Source organism: Petaurus breviceps, unplaced genomic scaffold, assembly GCF_028583685.1.
Source record: "Petaurus breviceps papuanus isolate PSGF00001 unplaced genomic scaffold, PetGlider_PUasm1.0 419, whole genome shotgun sequence".
NCBI lineage: Eukaryota > Metazoa > Chordata > Mammalia > Diprotodontia > Petauridae > Petaurus > Petaurus breviceps.
Genome location: NW_027186324.1, coordinates 9,555,076 through 9,575,469, shown reverse-complemented (window position 1 = coordinate 9,575,469; position 20,394 = coordinate 9,555,076). Strand labels below are relative to the sequence as shown.

Genomic DNA, 20,394 nt, shown 5'->3' with positions numbered 1-20,394 from the left:
CTCTAGGTCTAAGATTTGATCAATCCATGAGTTAAGTTGGTATCAGAAAGAATCAAAAACCAGAAAAAAAAATTATTTTTTAATTAAATCCAAATCCAAAATAGTGCCTAGGCCGGGGTAAAAGAACAAAAATACCTAATATAGGTTCAGAGTGCAGGGTCGTCACAAGCACGCTGACACTGAATCAATAACTAGAACATGCAGGACAAGGACTAGGTTTTACGCTGTGGAATCCCGGGATGTCGAGCACAGCATTGGATTCTGAGTCAGTGCCTGAATAAGGTTCTCGGGTGAGCTCATTCATTCTCTCCACTTCTCTCTGTTGACCCCATCTCCTCATCCATCCCTTCCAGGGAAAGCTGACCAATACTTAGAGGGCAGGCGAGGGCTTCCTAATAGGTACAAAGGCTGGGTGGCAGCCAATTCGGTTTTTAGTCCAAAGTCTACCCCTCTCAGCCATGGCTTATCAATCAGACCCTCACAGAAAATAGCCTCTGGGGCACTGAAGCTACCAAGACCCAACCCTTGAATAAATTAGGCTATCATCTAGTCAATAATAAAATAACTAACATTTATGCAGCATTTTAGGATTTGCAAAGTCCTTTACAAATATCAGCATCATTTAATTCCTCTGTTCACTGTCTCCAGTTTATCCCGTCTATATCTTATTCCTACATAGTTGTTTGCATGTTGTTCCCTCCTTAAATCCTGAATTCCCCTGAGTAAGAATGGCTTTTACCTTTTGTTGTATTCCCAGTACTTAGCGCTGGCACACAGTAGGTGCTTAATAAATATTGATTGACTGTTTCTTGATACCTTTAGCAGCTTCCATGGGTTTAACGATCATATCTATAAAGATGACCCTTGTATGTACTTACTATTTCCCCATTATAATACAAGTTCTCTGTTACTAGGGATTTTTTTTTATTTGTCTGCCCAGCATCAAGCACAGTGCTTCTTGGCACATATGAGACACTTAATAAAGGCTAGTTTCATCCTTTTTTTATTAATTGACTGGTCCTTTAAAATTATCCTATGAGGAAAGTATTCTTAATATCCCATTTTACAGATATGTAAACTAAGGCTCAGAGAAGGTTACACGTATTTTAAATTCAAAGAAAATAACCACCTTACAATCATCAGGGAGTAGAACTGGGTCCAATAAGAAAAAGGCAAAGGGAAACTTTTTTTTTAAGCTGTCGAGGATCATACCAGTAATAGTCAAAAACAGGACCTAGCAGCTAAGTGGCAGAGTGGATAGAGTACTGGGCCTGCAGTGAGGAAGTCTCAGCCTCAAACACTCACTAGGCAAATCACTTAACCGTACTTGCCTCAGTTTCCTCATCTGTAAAATGAGATGGAGAAGGAAAGGGCAAACACTTCCATATCTTTGCCAAGAAACTCCGAATGGGGTCACAAAGAGTAAGACAGACTGAAACGACTAAACAATAATAACAAAAAGCCAAGTGCGGAAAGTAAGTTGACCAGCACACCACTAGGGCCAGACAAACAAATGGATCCCTTCAGGGCTTATATCAACTTTGAAGGCCACAAATTAACATGTTTTTGTTGTATTTTTTTTTTTGAGGGGGGAAGGCAGGGCAATTGCGGTTAAGTAATTTGCCCAAGGTCACACGGCTAGTTTTTGTGTTAAGTGTCTGAGGCTGGATTCGAACTCAGGTCCTTCTGACCCCAGGGCCGGTGATTTATTCACTGCACCACCTAACCACCCCTGTATTTTTATTTTTATTGTTAAAGATTTCCCAATTATATTTAATCTGGTTCAGGCTATCCTTAGGGAGCTTTAGACCAAGACTTCTACAATGCACCACAGTGCCAGTCACAGAAGAAAAGCACTAACTTCTTTATGAGTTGTGCTCCAGTCGAGTACCCTGCACAATGCCAGGCACGGTGGGTGTCGAATCATTAGAAGAAAAGTGCAAGAATATTAAGAGCAAATCCAGTTTAGGAGCATAAAAGTCTTTGAAAGAAAAAACAATCTCATACATTTCATCACCCTCCAACACTTCTCCCTATGTATGTATACAAAGTTTGAATGTAAACTTCGAACTTCACCACATGTTCTTCCAAGTACAACTCACACAAGTTTCACTGGGCGAGGGTAAGGCATGGAGGCTATATTTCAGGTCTGAGTGAACATTTGCCAAGGAGTTCACACCCTAAAAATAAGTATTTTTTAAATGGATAGGAAGACCAAAAAAAAATTACCAAAAGTTGTTTATGAAATGTAGGAAAATTGACCTTGGGGGGGGCAGTCAGGATGACGGAGTACAAAGCAGGACCTCCTAGCAGCTCCAGCTTCCACCCTCCCCAAACAATGTAAAAAGGGGACCCGAAACAAACTTTGGAGATGCAGAACACACAAAATGACACAGAGAAGCTAACCTCCCTGAGGACAGGCCGGGAGCAAACAGCCAGCGCCAGTCCCACCTGAGGCTTTAGCCCCAGGGCGGGCCTGACCCACCGCTGGCCAGAGGGACTCCAGATCAGCAGCAGCTGTGGCCTTTTCCAGATTTATCAACACATAGATGCGAAGGACAAAGTGAGAGGTCAGTACAGTCTGGACTTTGGGACCCAGTAAGTGGGAGTGCTTGGCTTTTGTCCCGCGGGGCTGAGAAGCCGCTGAGATTCCAGGACAGCCAGCCAGCACCACGTGGCAGCTTCAGCTACTGGCCTGCAGAGTGTAGGGGGACCAAGCACCAGTCTGAGGGGTAATCGCTCTTACTTTAACCTGCTTGGATCTGGATTGCAGTCTAGGGTGGAGGTCCTAGGGTGTGTGTCCAGCTTGCCAGAGTGTGTGGAGACCTCAGACAGGGCACCCATCTAATACCTCTGGCAGCTGAGAAAACCCCAGCATTTGGGACAAAAGCTCCCCTGTCTGGTGGCAGAGTCCTACTGTGGCAAAAAGCCCAGGGGTAAAGTGACTGAGGGGCGACATCACCAGGCAAAGGAAACAAAGCAGACAGAAGATTCCAACATTAGACTCCTATTTGGGGGACAAAAAGGAGCAAAGCATGGAACAGGAGGAAGACGATGAAGTCAGAACTCCTGCACCAAAAGCTTCAAAGGAAAATACGAGCTGGTTACAGGCCATAGAGGACCTTAAGAAGCAGATAAGAGAAGTGGAGGAAAAATTGGGAAGTGAAATGAGAACAATGCAAGAAAATTACGAAATGAGAGTCAACAGCCTGAGTGAGGAAAATACTACCTTAAAAAATAGACTAACTCAAATGGCAAAAGAGGCTCAAAAAGGCAACGAGGAGAAGAATGCCTTAAAAAAGCTGAATTTGCCAAATGGAAAAAGAATCTCCAAAGATCACTGAGGACAATGATTGCTTCAGAATTAGACCGGAGCAAATGGATGATAATGACTTTATGAGAATTCAAGATACTATTAAACAGAACCAAACAAATGAAAGAATAGAAGGCAATGTGAAATCTCTCATGGGAAAAACAACTGACCTGGAAAATAGATCCAGGAGAGATAATTTTAAAGTTATTGTAAGAACCTAGAAATCATCCTCCAGGAAGTTCTCAAAGAAAATTTCCCTGATGTTTTAAAACTAGAAGGCAAAGTACAGGTTGAAAGAATTCACTGATCACCTCCTGAAAAAGATCCCAAAAAGAAAACTCCTAGGAATATTATAGCCAGGTTCTGGAATTCCCAGATTAAGGGGAGAATATTACAAGCAGCCAGGAAGAAACAATTTGAATATTGTGGAAACACAATCAGGATAACCCAGGATCTGGCAGCTTCTACACTGAGGGATGGAAGGGCTTGGAATATGATATTCCGGAGGTCAAAGGAGCTGGGATTAAAACCAAGAATCACCTACCCAGCAAAACTGAGTATCATGTTTCAGGAGAAAATATGGTCATTCAGTGGAATAGAGGACTTTTGAGCATTCTTGATGAAAAAACCTGAGCTGAATAGAAAATCTGACATTCAGATACAAGAAGCAAGAGAAGCATGAGAAGGTAAACAGGGAAAAGAAATCATAAGGAACTTATCAGAGTTGAACTATTAACATTCCTACATGGAAAAACGATAATTGTAACTGATGAAACTTTTCTCAGTATGAAAATAGTTGAAGGGAATAGAAATATATATATGTCCATATATGAGGGCATCTGGGCATATGAATACATATGTGAATGTGTGTATATATGTTTACAGGTATACATAGATAGAGGGCACAGGACCAATTTAACAGGAATTGATGATACTTAAAAGGTAAAATTAAGAGGTGAGAGAGGAATATAATGAGAGGAGATGAGGAGAGACAGAATGGGGTAAACTATCTCATATAGAAGAGGGAAGGGAAAATGGTTACAATGGAGGGGAAGAATAGGAAGGCAAAAGAGAATGGGTCAACCTTATTCCCATTAAATTGCTGGGGCAGGGGATAAAATACACACTAAATAGGGTATCTCACCCTACAGGATAGTAGGGGGGAAGGAGATGAGAGGGGGCTGTAGCGGCAAGCACCCCAGCGTTCCCAGGGTGGCTGCTAGCACAGGTTCTTGGATCTGCTTTGTTAAAGGAAAGCAACTCAAAATGGGTTAACAAGCTTACTTTAAACAGTCAGACATATATCATTTACCTTGTTCAGGGGAAAAAGGTCAGCACCCCGAACTTCAAAGTATACAGGCAGAAGTATCAAGACAGAAACAGATCAAGTAGACAGCTTTCCAAACTGTCCAAGCATTACATCCATACCAAATCAACATCTGGCTTTCAACATCTGGGTTTTTCAAAGCCGGAGGGGCCCTGGACAACAGCTTCCCAGAATACAGATCAAATCACAGAACACTTCTCAAAGTGAGCCCCCAAAACAAAGCCTCACATCAGGGCTTATATAGCCTTCTCCTGGCTCAGAGAATGTAACAACCTTATTGACTCACTGGCCAATCAAAAAGTATCTACTGAAAAACAAGCCTCCCACCCCAGGCTTCAGGTGCAATTTAACCTAGGGGCAGGGAAGATCTTCCAAATTTGCATTCCCATTACAGGGGCATGATGGAAGGGAAGGCAGGCTGGGGAGAGGGAAGTTGGAAGCACCCACTTTTGAAAAGGGAGAGGATCAAAGTAGAGAATAGAACAAGTGGGAGGTGGGATAGGAAGGAGGGAAATATAGTCAGTCTTTTACAATATATCTACTATGTTACTGTTTTGCATTAGCCACACATGTACAACCTATACTGAACTGTTTATGTTCCCAGTAAGGGTGGGTGACAAGGGAGGAAGGGAATGAATCTGGAATTGTTTTAAAATCAAATGTTTAAAATACATATATATACTATTATTAATACTATTTTACATGTAATTGGGAAATAAGATACACAGGCACTGGGGCATAGAGATCCACCATGCCCTACTGGAAAAGTCGAAAGGGGTGTGGGAGAAAATATGGGAGAGAGCAGATTGGAGGAGGGGATATCCCGTGGGACTCTGTTCGCTACACACTGAGTGCCTCTTCCTCATGACCAGTCATGGGGAAGACCATAAATTCCTGTTCTTGTCCTAAGAGATCTCCGTGTACTTGATAAATTTTGGATGAGGTTTTTCATCCCAAACATATATTTTAAAAGAAAATCCAGCCTCAGGGGGCTAGGTGGCACAGTGAATAGAGCACCAACCCTGGAGTCAGGAGGACCTGAGTTCAAATCCGGCCTCAGACACTTAATACAAAACTGGCCGTGTGACCTTGGCAAGTCACTTAACCCCAATTGCCCTTCCAAAAAAAAAAAAAAGCAAAAAGAAAATCAAGCCTCATGTAATAAAGACTTACAATTTCATGTGCATTTTTTTTCTGTTTTATTATATATATAAATGTATATATATATATATATACATATATATATACATATGAAAATGCTATTTTATTTGGTGTTAAATAACTGGTTCATGTGGAGCTCACGGTTCTCGATTTCTATTAGACACATGCTAAAATCTTACTAGAGCCCAAATCAAACATTGGTACTTTGTACATTCTTTTTAATTGCTTACTTGTGCGCATATTATATCCCACCCTCCAACAGACAGTATGCTGTCTGAGAGCAGGGACCATTTTTTCTTGAATTGAATCTAAAGTCATTCTTCTTTCTCCAATGCTTGGCCTAACCAGTCTATACAATAAACAAGAAGGAGCTGTAACAACAAAATTATCACAGAGGAAAACTCCTTGGGCTCATTTTTATTTGTTTTTTTGCTTTTTGGAAGGCAATTGGGGTTAAGCGACTTGCCCAAGGTCGCACAGCTAGTTTTTGTGTTAAGTGTCTGAGATAAGATTTGAACTCAGGTCCTCCTGACTCCAGCGCCAGTGCTCTACTCACTGCGCCACCTAGCTGCCCCCTCACATAAAATAAGCTTCTGTTCTGCTGTCTTGGTATTTCTCTTTACCAACATGGCCATTTGTTGAATTCAACATGAGCATTAAAAAAAAAGAGAAATGGGAATACTGAGACTGCAGTGCTGAATAATAATAATTATTATTAAAATAGCTAGCATTTGTTAGCCATTTAAAATAATGACCTGGGAAGTAGGTGCAATCATCATCCCCATTTTACAGGTGAGGACACTGAATCAGAGGTCAAGTGACTTGTCCAAGATCACATAGTAGCAAGTGTATTAGTCTAGATTCAAACTCAGGTCTTCCTGACTCTCCTGTACAGTGCTCTATCTACTGTGAAACCTGGCATGTACTTAATTTTATAGGTATAGGCACAGAGTATAGGAAGGTAAGGGGGTCTTAAGAGATTATGTAATTCAACTACCTCTTGATAGATGAAGAAACTGAGGAATGGAAAGATTAAATAGTTTGCCCACAGTCGCACAAGAACCCAAGTTCTCCAACTATTCAGCTGCACTGTACTGTAGGGGTTCTTTCTGAGTTCTCAAACTAGGGAGAAAGAAAGTGAACCAAATGGATCCTACTTTCAAAGAAGGGTAAGATGGCTTCCAAATCCCAGAAAAACAAGAGACTATTCCATCAGGCAAAGAAAGAAATTTTTCATGAAGACATCTGCTCTCCTCATACTTTACCTTTTGCTGTAGAAACCTATGAAAGGTCCAAGTGCTTTGGGAAATAAATTGCCAAGATGAAATAATTCCTTTGATGTCTTTCCAGATGCCTCCAGGTGGAAGTGGAAGGCGTTCAGAAGATGGATTCTACCATGAATAGAAAAGTTTCCAGGATTAGAGGAGCTGTAAGTGCTTGGTCATCACAAATCCATCCACACAGACAGATGCATCTTAAAGCCATAAGTGCATTGTTCCAGAAGAATCCAGAATATGACCCAACTCCAAAATGCTAAATCATTCAGTAATTTTTGTCTGGAATTTTCATCTGTTCACAGCTACTCTTTTATTTTCTTTGTGAGGGAAGGGGAAAGCATTTGTTCAGACAAAAGAATAAGGTGATAAAAGTAGAATGGTAGATTTTCAATCTCCTTAGCAGTAATTCTTTTACCTGGTACATGTTTTTTAAAAAAGCTATTTTTTTAATTTTTAAAAAAAGTAAGAAGAGATGGAGATATTATTCATGCTTTGCCCTTCTGCATTTTATGTTGCTCAGCCAAAAAAGAGAAGAAAAAAAGAGCCTGCCATCAACAGTAGGATTTTGTTCAAAGCAGTTATTAGCTTATAAATGTTAATCCAACAATATAAGCTACAGGTGTTATTAGCAGCTGTTTGGGAATCTTGGGAGAGTACAGCTATTGCTGGTTGGGCTGACTAGGCCCCTAACATTCCTGTCCTTTTAACACTAAAGCAGCTAAGATCCTTTGATTCCAAAGAAGGGAAAGGGGCAGAGAGAGAAGATCTGTATACATTCCAATACAGCTCAATAAAAGCTCAATAAAAAACATCCTCCCCTCATCTTCATTTTCTAAGACTTGTTCTGGAGGTGAGAAACAGTAGGCTGCAAGAACCCATGTGCCCCTAAGCCACACTCTCCACCTTCAAAAGCAAACACTTGCTAGAAAAACCGAAGTAACCGTTTAAAACTATATATCCAAAAAAGTGAATGCCAGTACACTCCACACTTCCAACATACTTAGTCATTTGTTTTCATTTAGAATACAGGGCAGATTTTACATGTGTCATATTGCTATTCAGTCATTTCAGTGGTAACAGACTCTTCATGACCCCTTTTGGGGCTTTCTTGGCAAAGATACTAGAGTGGCTTGTCATTTCCTTCTCATTTTACAGATGAGAAAATGGAGACAAACCAGGTTAACAAACCAGACTTTCCCAGGATCATACCACTAGTGAATGTCAGAGGTTGGATTTGAACTCAGGTCATCTTTTTTCCACAAAGTGGTTTCCATACAGCAGGAACTCAAATATTTGCTGAATGAGTATGTTATGTGGATTTTAAATGTCTCTTTGTTTCTGAATAATAGTTTGATACTGGTTTCAAATAATTGGTTATACTTTCCAAAATTTCTTTCTGGGGATGAGAGTCTACTAATATTTACTGAAGCCATAAGCCTCATTTAAATATTTGAAGATCCTTTGTCTAGGTTTATCTTTAAAGATTTTGTTACTGTTGTACTTATTAACAGGTACCATGTACATCATTTCCAAGATAGATTTTATTTATATGTCTACTCTGTAAGTTGGGGGGGGGGGGGGGGGGGTGTAAGGAAGACAGATCCGTTTGGTATTGCTGAAGATGAAACCTCATTTCCTGCCTAGCCTGCACACCTCATATAATTCACAGCAAGCAACAGAGTAAGGTTTACATTTTCTCCTTCCTATCAAGACTGTGCCCTTTGAAACTACTCCAGCTCCAAAGCCATGGGGTTACCCCTCTTTTCTCTAGGAGTCCTGGTTCAGGAATTATCATGAAAACAACTTCTCTCCAAAAGCAGGGATTTAAAAAGTATACGGAATGCCATCTCCAAGAGCCTGGGCCCAACAACTGCACTGATCATTGTTTCATTACCTGCTTCCCAAGGTGGTTGTGAAGAAATCGCTTTGCAAATTGTCAAGTGCTGTTGAAATCATCTTCTATCACCATCTTTTATGTGATTTCACTGAAGTGATTAATCCCTCCAAAGGTAGAGATAACAAATTTCCTGAACTGCCTCCTCCTATATTCAACTCAGAGCCTTGGCTATGCAACTCGCGTTCCCTGAGTCTTCTATGGGAAGGTATCCAACACATTGACAAATGAAAAAAAAATACAATTCAACATTTAATACCCTACATTATTCTCTAGGAGTTTCTTGTGTGTCTTGTGTTCCCAGTGAGATTATTAACTCTGAGGGTTGGGGACAATAACTTACGCTTCTTTCGCATTTATTCCTTCTAAACACTCGGCCGGGTATTTGAATTCTTCTTGAATTGTGAGGCACATAGAAGAATAGAGCCCTTACTGTCTTCTCCCTTTCTGATTTACCCAGTCCATTCAAAGGAGATTCATCCAACTCTGCTAGCATCATCTGTGCCTGGGAAGCAAATGCATTTCAAGTGTGTATAATAAGCCTCTCTAAAAGGACAGTAGCAATTTCATATCACGTGGCATCTGAATCTCTTCCTTGAGAATACACCAATCAGATTCTTTAAGGAAGATAAGGAAGGCAATGTAGCACAAGCAAATAATGCCATCATGTCATTTGTAAAGCACTTTTAAAATTTGTAAAAATAAGACAGTGTCTTATGAATTTCACAACAACTCTGAGGAGATACATGCAGAAGAGAAAGACGAGGGAGAGGGAAATATGATGTCAAAGACAGGATGAATAACTCTCAGTATCACACACAGACACAACACACACACCATTGTCATCCCCATTTTATAGACAAGGATATTCAAGATATTCAGGTTGGGAGAGATCACACAGTGTGAAATGCAGCATCTCAACTCTAAGTCTAGCACTGAAAGAAAAGGAGAAAGGACATCCGCCCGCTGTGAAACTTTGGTTAAGTCAGTTTCCACCTCACTTACAAAATCGGCCAGATGATCTCTACTGGTCTAAGCTTCATTTTCTTCCGCTGGCACAAGCAACTCTTCATCCTACCTCCCCCACTCACCCAACCCAGTAATGATGGCATTAAATGTAGCATGGCATTGGTTTAAGCCAGATCACTCCACCCAGTCTATATAAGTCCCTTATGATTGTTCCCATAACAATGCCTCTTAAAACACACAAAAGCTTTGGCTCAGTGGCTTCCTATAGCAGTGTCAGTGGACTTTAATTAAAAGGACCCATATGGACATTTTGTTTCCCTCTGTTTTATCAGAAGGAACAGTATTGCAGTTTCTCTGATTTTAGGATTGCATAAACTAACACTGGTCTGCAGCATAAAAATAGACTACCTTAAAGAATTGGGAAAACTTCCAAAATAGCACTGACCTAAAAAATCTTGACATGGCAGAGGAAATTGATTTGCTATCCAATCTATGGGAAGGATTAGACTCAGATTTAGGCCAATAAGAGATTTACATTCCATTTGGGTTCAGATTGAACATTATGCACAGATGAGAACATATGCCTATGCTCTGATGTTGGGAACAGAAAACTGGAAAGCCCCAAATCAAAGTAACTCTTTAAGTCTGCTGGTTCCCAACGAAAAACAAGATGCAGTTGTATCAGTCTCAAACATGAAATAGTTTATAAGATCGGGGGATGGAAGGATACGGAGAATCAAAGAATGACAATCCATGCTATGATTACAAACACTGACAGGAAGCCAGGCTCTGGGTAAATGTAATCCCCAGTCTTAGTCCCACTGACAAGAGGACTATGGGGACAGAACGGTGCATACACTGTAAGACATTGTCACTGAATCTGTTTTCAGCTACTCCTTCCCTTTTTTGTTGTGGGATCAGTTCCAGGGGGTGGGGCAGGCGGGGAATATCCAGCAATGACTGTGACATAAAAGCAAAAGACAGCAAAGAATTAGTGCTCATAGTTCTGTGGTTCTGCTTTGCAATGATCCCACTATACATTCATTTGGAGCTGTATGTGGAACCATATCCAAATGAAACTGGCCTGAAGTAGGTCAATAAAAAATCTCTTAAGACGAGTAAGAATCGATATAAAGTAAGGAGAACCAGAAAAACAATTTACATGATGACGCCCCCCCCCCCCCCCCAAAAAGCAGGGACCAATCCCAAATTTGTAGGATCAACAGTGTGCTTTCCTCCTCTCTGCAGAACAGTGGTGGGCTATGAAGCATGGAATGGGGCATGTACTGGCACACTCCACCAATGTGTGGATTTCTTTTGCTTAATTGTACTTCCTTATCAAGAGGACAAATGACGTGGGTGTGGAAGGCAGAAGTGATAGTAACCATAATAAGACAGTAAGGAAGACAGTGGGAAGTGATGTTAGTGCCTTTTTATAAAAGAATATCAAGGACATCTTTCTTTTTTGCTTTTTTGGATGTGGGAAGGCAGGCAATTGGGGTTAAGTGACTTGCCCAAGGTCACACAGCTAGTAAGTGTTAAGTGTCTGAGGCTGGATTTGAACTCAGGTCCTCCTGTCTTCAGGACCCCTGCTCCATTCACTGTGACACCTAGCTGCCCCAAGAACATTTTTTTAAAGGAATCAATCATTTGACAAACATTACTGAAGGCACTAAATTACCTCTCCATAGAGAGATACATAGGGATCCCTCTATCCCTCAAAGAAAGAGCTTGCTCCAATCTCTGTTATGAGCTCGGGTTTCTGCTGTATTCATAATTATTGGGAAAGAAGGCTGAAGCTAAAGACACTGGGAACAGGTGTGACAAAGGATTGAAAGCCATGATGTATAATTACTCGTATCAAGAATAGCAGGAGGGGAAAGAGTTAGGAATATTGAGAAGGTAAATCTATGAGAAAAATTATATTCATGGGGCACAAAATGCTTGATGACGGTGTAGATATAGGTTGTCAGGGTGTGTCTGTTTGGTTTTGTCCAAAACAGTTTATTTAGCCGTCTACTAAAGTATGGACGGGATGTGATTCAGATCAGGGTAGCCCACCCGTGAGGTAACCCACACACATCACTACTGCTTCAACCAATGAATCAGAACGTCCACTATGGAATGTCCCACCAACCTTGTACACTCCATTGAGCTGGGGTTTTTTTAAAGCGCTACCCCCATTCTTTCTCACTACATACCACAAAAACATAACTATCAGCATCTATGAATATGTGCCAACTAATGCTTCATAGCAAGGGCAGAAAAGAATGTCTGGTGTCCTGGTTATCAACAGAAAACTGAATGAAGACACCAGAGAAAGGTAAATAGTTAAAGGCACACACTGAAATGTCAGTGTCCAAACAGCTTATCATGTTCGCAGAAACTCAATCCAAGAAGGATCCCTGGGAATCATCTTGTCTAACCCATTTATTTCACAAAGAGGTTAAGTAACTTACTCGAGATAACACAGGCCTCAGTGTATTATAGCACAGCTCCTTCCCTATATTCCCAAATCACAGGGAATAAAAACAACATAAGGAAAGCTTCAATTCCTAGCAATGATATCTATTTCAAAGTGGAATGGATTGCCTTGAGAAGTTCTAGGTTTCCCCTCTTAGAGGTCTTCAAGGAAAAGGGAGAACTGACCACTGGTTGCGTATGTTGTAGAAGGGATTCTCATGCAGGCACTTGGATTTTTCCCCACTTTGATTCTTTTCCATAATGCTTCAAAAGAAACATGACTTCTGGGTGGTTTCCACCACTCCTGATGCAAATCACAACACCACTTTTGCCCCTCTCCCCACACACAACTTCCCATATCTTGTTACATGGCTAAAATAATTGTTTTGGACAAAACCATATTGTATGACCATTTGTCTGGTTAATGAGTCTTTCGCAATTTAACTGAAATGATGGTCCTCATACAACATTTCAGTACCTGAAGCCCTCCCATCTTAATAGAACTAGCTAGAATAATCCCACTTAGCAGCTAGGTGGTACAATGGATAGGCTTGGAGTCAGGAAGACTTGAGTTCAAATGGGACCTCAGATACTTCTTATCTGTACAACAATGAGCAAGTCATTTAACCTCTCTTTGCCTCAGTTTCCTCATCAGTAAAAAAGAGATAATAACAGCATCCCTTTCAGGGTTATAGTGAGGGTCAAATGACAATATCTATAAAATGCATGGTGTGCTTATAATTATAAAAGTATATAAAATGCAATATTAGCATTTATATTGCTCCTGCTGTATACATGCCAGGCATTGAGCTATTATTATTAGGGGCAACTAGGTGGCACAGTGCATAGGGTGTTGAACCTGGAGTCAGGAAAATCTGAGTTCACATCTGGCCTCTGACACTTACTAGCTATGTATCCCTGGGCAAATCATTAATCCTGTGTGCCTCAGTTTCCTCATCTGTAAAATGAACTGGAAAAGGAAATGGCAAACCACTCCAGTATTTTTGCCAAGAAAACCCCAAAAGGGGTCACAAAAAGTCAGAAACAACTTAAATGACTGAACAACATTATTATTATCGTTATTATTATTAATTACATGCAGCCTGCTAATATGACTTTTGAGAATCCAAGGTCCCCCCTCTATGCCTCAGTGAGATCCAGGACTTTAGTCTTATCCTACAAAGTACAAAATGAAAAAGTAATCCGTTTCAGTCAACCTCAAGGGCTTAAGAAGCATGGGCTTGTTGCCAGGTTCAGGGGTTACTTAGGCTGTGTTTTTAGCTACACCACAGAAAATGTGAGTTTAACACACATACACACACATGCCCAAATGCATTCCAAATTTCCCTTTTCCTACTTTCTCAAAAAAGCAGTATATTCTCAATCTTTAATTCTGAAAATTAAGTTATGACTTCTACTATTTTATTTGCTGATTGCTGCTCTTTCTACTGTTTCTTTCTTCAATGGAAGGTAAGCTCTTTGAGGGCAGGGACTGTTTCATTTTTGACTAGCATAGTAACTGGCATACAGAAAGTACTTAAGAAATGTTGGTTGACTGACTGATTAAATATAGATTAGATTAGATTCTGGCCACATTTTTGGAAGCCATTTTTCAAATGTCAAACGTATATTTGCCTAAAAGACTATTTTACTAACATTTTAACTCACATAAGGCAAGCACTCACGTGGAAGTCAGAAGAATTAATACAAGGACACTGTCATGGTTTTCTGAAGAACTCTGGAATTGATCATGTGACATGGGAGACGCCGTTACAGGACTGCCCAGCATGCTGCACCCCCATCAAAGAAGGCGCTGTGCTCTATCGGCAAAGCAGAATTGAAGCATCTCAAAAGAAAGGTAAGATGTGCAAATTCAGAGAATCCGCCCCAAATGTTCTCATGGACTACTGGTGCCCGACCTGTGGTAGAGCTTTCCGAGCTCGTAGTGGTCGAATCAGCCACAGTCAGCCACACTGTGCCTCGACCCCAATTGAGGGATGTCATTTCGGTCGTCTTCAAGAACAAAGAACAGCCAACCAGAGGTAGAAGACAATGCAGGATGATTTTAAATGACCCGAGAACTTATTTTAAAAGTATGGTAAAGGTCAGGACTGAATCCAGTTGTTGAAAGTGGTAACAGAATGAACCACTCATAGGTCCAGGAATGCTGCTTACAGGAAAATGCTTCTGTAACAGTCTCTCTAGAAAGAATATAAGTTGTTTGAGGGCAGGGACTATTTAATGTTTATCTTAGTAACCTCCCACATCATAGCATAGTACTATAACAGAGTAGGAATTTAATAAATGCTCGTTGACCCATTGAGGGCAATAGAGCTGATAATGCTGTCGGACCACAAAAGACCTGTGGTCTTTTTCACCTACACCTGGGGCGCTTCAGGATCTCCCGAAGGAGAAAGGCAGCAGCGCTCCAAAATAATGTCTTTCATTGACTTCGTTGTTTTTAGAGTCCAAGTGTTTGCAAATACTGTCCTGACCCTTTTAAAGAATAACATTCTAACAATTGTTTAGTTTGTTTGTACTAGACAAAGGAGGAAATGGGATCTCCAGCTTCTCTGATTTCATACTGGAACTAAAGCTATTGAGGAAGGTTGACATTTTGGCATCGGTTACTCTAGCTGAGCTTGTGTGGTCTGGTTTCAAATTAATTTACTCATTGATAAAAGCACTCATTCTTATATCATATAGAACTAATAGAGAATCATAAAAAATATAAGTTTCTTGAGGGTAGGAACTGTTTCAGTCTTTGTGTCCTTAGCACTGAGCGCTATCCCTGACTCATAATGTGTTTAAATGGTAGATAATTGCCATCTAAACATTTTTTTTTAATTTAAAGATGTTTTAAAAGTCTAAATATGCTTGGTAGAAAAAAAAAGGCAGAATGTGTGATTAAGAATTTTTTTCCATAGGGTTTACATATATCTTTTTACCATGTTATTTTTTTTTATGTTTTGGTCATCGCATTTTTTTTAAATTTTGAACATCTGTGATCTTAGAAGTCCAGGATGCTAGAGAATCAAATAAAATACCTCTACAGTGAGGAGAATCACAAACATGTCTACAGTAACACAATCCCTCATCACAACTGAGGAGGAAGTCCCCACACACAGAAAGAGCCCTTGTGTAGCTGAGACTGGACCATCTCCAGGCAGCTATAAGGGGACTCCTTCATTTAACTACAGTACTCCTCTGTCTTGCTGATGTCAGAAGCTAGCTGCATCAGGAAAAATCAGCATCTCAAGGGTCCAGTGCAAGCTACTTACTCAGTTCCAAGCTTCCCTCCGAGGACCTACCCACTCCAAAAAGTAAGTCATAACGAGCTACAGATGACACAGACAATTGATAGCACATCATTTAATCCCAAATGCTGAAATTTATCTTTTGAATACAAACACAGGCAGGCACACCGGCCCCTCTTCGTCCCTAACCTTCTCTGGGTTTAGTTCTACAACTGATCTCCAGCATCTATTACAAGGGTCTTAACCTGGAGTTTATGGACTTCAAAATTTATCTTTAATTTTTTTATAGTACTCCTGTATTATCAGTTTCCTTTGTAACCCTACGGATTTTATTTTATACATTTTAAAACATTCTGAGAAGGGGTCTGTGGGCTTCGTCAGACTGTCAAAGGTGTCCATGACATAAACAAAAAAGGTTAAGAAGCTCTGCTCTACTGCACAGTGAGATGCAGGAAGAAACTTAGGGACAGGAAGAGAGAGACAGAGACTCAAAGACAAAGAGACAGAGAGAAGAAACAGCATTTCTCAAGGATACTTAAGTGTTGGATACATATACACATACATATACATACTTACACAAAGAGTTGTTCAGTCATTTCAGTCCTGTCTAGTTTGTTGGGACCCCAGAGAGACCAACACACACACACACACATACACACATGCACACATATATATGACCTTTGTGTACATATATGTAAAGCAGTTTGTATGGAAAAGGTAAAAGTATGGTTTCTCAGAGACCATCTGGTAAAGTAAGTCCTTCAGCCTAAGTTCCCATTTTCTACAAACTATGTTTTAGAAATCTTTCTGTATAGTTGCTCTGTTCTAGTCAGCCCTTCTCACCCACCTTCCCATATAAGAGTTATGCTTCTATAGAACTGCAAGAATTGCTGAACAAGACTGCTGATAAGGAGGAACAGGCAGTGGCCTTGGGAAGGAGCTAAGTTCCCAGAGAACTCCTAGATAATACTGAAATGAAGTAATGTAGAACGATGGAAGGAGCTGGCAACAGCAGGTGGATGTGACCAATCAGGAAATGGACAATGGCCTTGGGGCACTCAGGCCCAGAGAGGCGTGTATCTAGGGTTCAGTGTTCTGAGGTTGTACTGCGCTTGCGTAATGGACCTCGTGGATTATGTATATTATCTAACAAAATTAGAGGCTCATTAGTAATAATGTCAATGTTTGAGAGGGACGTGTAACCCTTGCTTATTCAACCCAGTTTTAGCTTCTGTACGGCGGCCTCCTCTCCTGGGCATTGTTCCAGAGACTGGATCACCAGCTTCTCGCAAGATTCTAGTAACTCTTTCTACCTTCACTTTGAGAGGTCTCCAAGTAGTCAATTTGGGTTAGGGTCTTCGTATCCCACATAAGTTTATCTTCACTATGGAAAATATTCTAATTTCATTCTGCCTACATATTCAACGAACAAATACTAATTAAGCAATAATATTTGCTCAAGGTATTCTAGGTCCTAGAGGGAAACACAAAGATTAAAATTAAGGTCCTTGCCCTCAGTGAGACTGCATTCTATTACTGGAAGTAGGATAGAAAGGAAAATTACTAAAAAATATACTAAGAGCTCACTATATATATAGTCTTTTTAAGGTTTACAAAGAAGCTTTTCCCTTCCAACAACCCTGAGAGATAAGTACAGCAAGATGAAGAAATTGATACTCAGAGAAATGAAGGGAATTTTATGTTTGCAAAGCTTAATGAGGGGGCAGCCAGATGGCACATAGAGAGCACTGGCCCTGGAGTCAGGAGGACCTGAGTTCAAATCTGACCTCAGACACAATATAAAACTAGCCATGTGTCCTTAGGCAAGTCACTTAACCCCAATTGCCCTGCCTTCCTCCCTCCAAAAATAAAGCTTAATGAGGGTTAGAGCTAGGATCCAAGCCTCAGCTTCTTAGGGATCTTCTGGTGCCAAGTCCAGCACAATAAAAATTGCATAGAAGGTGGGCATGAACAAAAATGTCAGGTGCATTTGCAAAGGGAAACGCTCGCTCCTCACTGGGGAAAATGGGGGAATCTTCAGGGAGAAGGTGGCATTTGAACTGACTCTTCCAAGTCATCAAAAAATGAACAAGCACCTACATCATGGAGAGCACTGTGCTTTTATTATTCAGCTGTGTTCAACTCTTCCTGACCCCATTTGGGGGGAAAAGATTCTGGAGGGGTTCTCCAGCTCATTTTACAGATGAGGAAACTGAGGCAAACAGGGTTAGTGACTTGCCCAGGGTAACACAGCTATGTCAGATCTGAACTCAGCTTTTCTGAACTCCAGACTGAGTACTTGATTCACTGCAACAAACACCTAGATGCCCAAACATTGTGCTAGATACTACAATCAAATAAACACACAATTATTGTCAACTTGAAGACTTGGCTGGGAGCTCGAGGGAGATGAGTAGAGACCAGTGCGAGCAGATAGGGAGAGCTGAGAAAGCAAAGAACATATGTGAGGGAGAACAGGTTACCTAAGACCTAGAATACATGGAAGAATTAATAATCAGACATTTTGAATGTGTGGGTTAGTTTTGTATATATTTTTTTCTCATATCGATTTTTTTTTTTAATTTAAGAGCAAAAGGTGGATTAGAGCCAGGTTTCACAGAAACCAGCATTCTAATGAACGTGACTCCAAATACAATAAATGAACCTGCACTCCATAACCTTGCCTTTTTTTTCACCAGAAAACCAAAGTGTTATTTCCTCAGGTCCCCTGTTGGATTTAAGGCTGCCACAACTTCTTCCTTGCATTTTTGGGGTTCCCTGAGCCCAGGCACCCAAAAGCTCTGCAGGGAGAAGGCTACCAGGGGTTTTTTTCTTCCTTTCTTCCTGTTCCCTAAACATTGCAAAAGAATCTCCCTTGTCTTTCAAAGGCCTTTATTGTGAAGCATGAAGGGGAACATAAAAGTAGCTTGAATATTTCAGGGCATAATAAGGATGAAGCTTGCTGTTTACCAAAAGTTCTTTAGAAGGGCTCCAAACTCTCCTTATCTTACTGAAATTCTCATTTACTCAATTCCAGTCATGCGATCATGAACATGGTTGGCCTGGAAACCTTCACAGTCCTCTAGTCTCTCCTTCCCCAGCTCTCCAGATGGTATTCAAGAGTCTGAGTTGAGAATTTCCCTACCTCAACAAATCAGTCAACTGCCAGGCCATTTCACCCTCAACTTATTGGACACAATTGGAAAGCCTTTTCTGTTCCCCTCCCCCCAAAATTCCCAGAAAAAAATAATGACTCCCAAAGACACTGCCCCTCTAACTTCTGTCTTGCACTCCCTTAGGGGTCCGTGTCCTGGTTCCGTGAAAACCTGCTAAACCCTCTCAGCTCACCTGGTCATTGGGATTCCCTCTGCCTCTCGGGTGGAACGCAGAAAGAGCCAATACCATCATTGTTTTTTAACACAACCTGCTTCACATGTTTATGAAAGTAATAATTTTCAAGCACAACAGCGGTGAATTAACTAAAAATGCCACTGTCTTATCTTCAACAAGAATTCCTTCACTTGATCTATATGCTAACTAGTTTTACTTATGGGCATAATTGCCAAAGAATTACCAAAAAATTAAAGTGGGGGTGGGGAGGTTTTTAACGAAATAAGAACTATCAAACATATACCTGCCAATATGAATTTAATGCCCCTCCAAAATACAAATTATATTATATGACCTATTAGAGAAAGGGCAAAAAGAAAGAAAATGGAAACACCATATTAGCATGGCAAATGTTGGACAGTTAAAATTTCTAACTAAATCATGAATTCCTACAAGATTTTGTTTGAAGCACTATGCTAATGTGCTTAAAGTGAGAAAAAAGTCCCTTAATTCGGCATTCTCAATGCGAAAATTACCACTTTTGCCATCTGTGAAAAAGATTACAACTTATGAATATGGAAAATTGGTTAAAGATTTGACCTTTAGAGATTTCAAAACAGCATGGATGTGGCACACACAATCCATTTTAACCCTTTGTTTTAAAAGGACCAATATGTCCATAAAATACATTTTCCAAAAAGCTTCTTGCTGTATCTTAGTATTTTCAGATAAAAACTTATCAAATGATAAGCTGTTCTACTAATACAGTTTAAACAAACAAGCTGGTCATATTACACACAGATGATTTTCAATGCTCCATGACCTGGCCTTCCTCCAGATGACCTCTCTGAGTATCTCCTCATATGCAGTGGGTAAAAAAAAAACAACAACATATTTTTGAAATTCTTGGCAAAGGCACAAATAAACAAGCCTTGATTTTCAGAAGTTAAAACCAACAAATAAAAATGACCATTTAGTGCAGGAGTTCTGAATCTTTTTTGTCATTACCCTTCTGGCAGGTGTAATGTAATACCAAGCAAAGGCAACTTCCCAGGTTCAAAATACCAGCATAGGTGCTCTCTATTTTATTCAGTAACAAACCCAGAACAGAGAAGATCGAAACATGACATCATTCCAAATGCAGCATTTACTAAGTGTGATTAAATAATCTCCAAGTACTACCCCACCCCAGGACCTTCCAATCATTCAATCAATTACAAAGTCTCTGTTCTAAATACTTCTCCACCCCTAGGCTATACCTTAATTAAGTCCACCACAAAGCCCCTTTTCTCAAATGGAGATTAGTTTCCAAACATAAGTAAAATACATTCATTTGCTCAACCATAGAACACAAAAAGGTCAAAAGTTCCCCACCCCTGGATCACAATTGAATCTACCCCAGA

General features: G+C 40.4%; 1 protein-coding gene across 15 annotated transcripts in view; it reads right to left on the bottom strand.

Annotated features, from left to right (window-relative positions):
- REPS2 (RALBP1 associated Eps domain containing 2) overlaps nucleotides 1–20,394 on the bottom strand; it is a 264,766-nt gene that overhangs the window by 195,241 nt on the left and 49,131 nt on the right. The window contains exon 2 of one of the 15 annotated variants that reach the window (XM_069100685.1): nucleotides 7,067–7,192. The exons of the other annotated variants lie outside the window; for them this stretch is intronic. The gene's annotated coding sequence lies outside the window, so the exon portion shown is untranslated. The remainder of the gene's footprint in view (nucleotides 1–7,066; nucleotides 7,193–20,394) is intronic. 15 annotated transcript variants of the gene reach the window in all.